The 3,220-nt window shown below is 34.2% G+C and overlaps 1 long non-coding RNA gene across 1 annotated transcript; it reads left to right on the top strand.

The window, feature by feature from the left end:
• The first annotated feature begins 602 nt into the window (after positions 1–602).
• LOC109589391 (uncharacterized) lies at positions 603–1,034 on the top strand. Its single transcript, XR_002188670.1, has 3 exons — positions 603–678; positions 742–846; positions 920–1,034. It is a non-coding gene; the product is annotated as an uncharacterized LOC109589391 (long non-coding RNA).
• The last annotated feature ends 2,186 nt before the right edge of the window (positions 1,035–3,220 follow it).

The raw sequence follows: 3,220 nt of genomic DNA, 5'->3' as shown, positions 1-3,220 counted from the left end.
TTTTGTTTCTTGACTACTTTATGATGATGACTCTGACTTATGACTTCTCAGAAATTGTCTCTCGCTGAGCTGACCGTATGGATAAAGTTGAAGTTACTTTTAGTGAAAATTCTTATACACCATGAGATCAAACTTATGAACCTACATCAGTGTCTTATTGTCAAGAATGGGACAAGCTTAGTGTTGCTTCATCTAACGGGAAGGAGATAATCCTAGCACGGTTCAAGTTGCTGAAGACATTGGTTTGACTCTAACGACTAACACAGAGACACTGGAACAAAATGACGACTCACTAAAGAAGCTGGGGCCTCAACACAAGATGGCCTCGTATTGTTATAGTAAAGGAACCACTGGAGCAGTAAGTGTCCTACAAGGATACTCTTGATGTTACGACTGAGGAGTCCCTAACGAGCTTGGAGTACTGTCGCTTTAGTATTGCAAATTTATCGTATTAGTGTTTTTTAATTACCAGCTGTTTACGGTACTTTTCAATCAATGGAATTTTGAGTAGCATTGTTATTTTAATGTATGCTGTATTGCTTAAATAAAAGCACAGAAATAATAATAATAGCAAAGTACTTTTCTTTCTCTCTCATTCTTAGTTTTTCATATTAACAACAACTACATTTCTTATCTTTCTTACGAGGGATTTGTAACGAGCTTGGAGTCTTGAGAGAAGTAAATAAAGGATTGATTTACTGATGGTCATGTACTGTCCCTTTTAATATTATAAAATTTTAGTATTTTAAAATTACCAGCTATACAGTATTTATCTATCAATGGAATTTTGAGTAGAAGAGCTACATTTAAAAACTTGGCAGACTACGATTGACTGACTTCGAGACAGTAATTAAAATTTAAAAAATTAACTATTTAATAACGTATAGTACCACTCTTTCTCTCTCTCTCCATCTTCTAGGTGATGTTTTAGAAATTTTTTAAGAGAAAGTGCTCGTTGAAGTTGTTGCTGTTAGTTACGAAGAACCACGCCCACTTGAAACAAATGAGAGAGATGATGTTAGCAGGTGTTTTGTTGAAGCTAAAGTTAGTAACATACTGTGTGATGTAATTATGATGTCATGAACTTTTAGATAAAAAAGTCTTCTATTGATAGTGTCAGTCCCTATATTGATTTGCTCTCTTAGTCAAATTTTACATTTCAATCAGGTACAAAATGCCGTATAGCGGGATTTATTGACGAAGGTTTTATTTTGACGAGTTGACAGTTTAAAATAAAACATCAAATTATATACCCGTCAAAAATTTTGTACTTTGTGCCACGTGTACACAGAGGGCACTATTCGTCAAATTAAAACTCGCCAACCTGGAACATTTATTGTTTTCATCAAATTTTTTACTCGTCAATAAATCCTGCTACATGGTAGTTTTAAAAAATAATTTTAAATTAATTTTCTAAGCATTTAGGAGGTTGATTTGATCTTTGTGTGTTCCGTTGTTAGACCTTTCAATCTTTACCTGAAGCAGATGTGTATCATCTGTAAGGCATCATAACCCACAGGATTGATCACAGCTCTCTACCTTTTGGACTTTCTGCATCACGAGATAGACAGCATAATGTACTTGTATGTTATTAAAACTTCCCATAACACTTCACATATACACACAATACATGTGCATCAATATGCATCAGAAAATTTAATAAACATTGAGGGGAGGTATGAGCCATTTTTACATGATATTGTAGTACAGGGAACCTTAACCCAATTTTTGAGCACCTTCAAGAATTTGTATAAAATCCAAACTTAATCAGAATCAGTTCAAACTTTCTGCACAACATATGTACATGTATATGTATCAGAAAAAATTATAAAAATGGAATTTTTTCTCCTTTTCATTTTTGATGAAGTTTGGCTAAAATTCCTGTACTTTAGTACAGGGTGTTTGGCCTAATTTTTGAGTATCTCAATACCACCACTGACAAAAAACTGCAGGAACATTATGCCAAAAATTCTGTAGGAATTTCTGCATGTTACTAATGCCATCTACTTTAAATTAACTGTTGACTGAGAATGATGATACAACATTATATTATTAACCATCTTTCGGGACTGAATCCCTAACTGATGATTTGTATTAACTGACTCAGTTTATTACAATGTAGCTATGTTTGGCCTGCTGGCTACATGTACATGTACAGTGAAGTACATTAATGTAGAATCAGTTAATAGTTTGTCGTACAGTATTAGTAATTACTTGTTTCATGTACATTTAGGTCACTAGTATTTTGATAGTCTTTCCAATTCATTAGGTTGGAGCCTTGGACCCTTAATAGGTAAAGAGAGGAGTGACAGATTTGTATGTGAAGAGTGAATTTCTGAATTATTAAAATGAAGGGAGTACAAATAGAGTGAAGTGGTATTAACTTTGTGTGTGTAATATAGTACAGTATATTGATGTACAAACAAAAGTTTTTCTTATTATTCTTTCATTAGTGTCTATGGCATTGTGAATATCCTGCAACAGCTATGGAGTCACTGTGAGTAATTGTAAAGCAGTACTTTAAAGGGGTAGCCAAGTGGGGGGGTGATTGCTTTCCCTGCCCATTCCTAAATGAAACTCAGCTAGAAAATTGCATAGGATCCTCTTGAGCCTTAAAAATGTATAGGTACTAAAGACCTTGATAAACACAGATGTCCATGTAATTCAGACATTCAAGTCAACAAATATTATCAACCCCTATCTTCCAATTTTAGAGGTATTTTGTATTTTATTCTGGTTATATGTAGATGTAATTAATTCTTGGGTATACAGTTGTATTATATAGCACTCAGTATGGTCACAACATGTGCAGACATATTCTGAACCTAAAACATTAAAACATTCAATGTGTTACATACATGTATGTACATTCCTGTAGTACCAGTTTTAATTTTCTTTATGGTTTTCCTTGAAAGGTCACCCGAATCCTTATGCATGGTCATCAATGGGTGGGGAAATTCTTACTTGGTATATAATAACTGTTATTGTATAGAGGCTCCTTGCTTAGTATAATAACAGTTAGGCTTTGATCAAGTATATACATGTGTACTTTGGCACTGTTATTTGCATTGCTGTGTAAACTGGGCCTTAATCAAACTGAGCTTGCCTTGCTGGTTTAATTCTGTTTATAGTATACTACGTGGGCGCATCAAAGGCATCGCCTGTTCCGTTATATTGCATACAGCACCGGAAGTTAGTGTCGGTTGGTTGGCTTCACAAT

The sequence above is a fragment of the Amphimedon queenslandica genome, unplaced genomic scaffold (genome assembly GCF_000090795.2).
Source record: "Amphimedon queenslandica unplaced genomic scaffold, v1.1 AMPQUscaffold_11366, whole genome shotgun sequence".
Classification (NCBI taxonomy): Eukaryota; Metazoa; Porifera; class Demospongiae; order Haplosclerida; family Niphatidae; genus Amphimedon; species Amphimedon queenslandica.
This window is presented reverse-complemented; position numbering and strand designations above follow the sequence as displayed.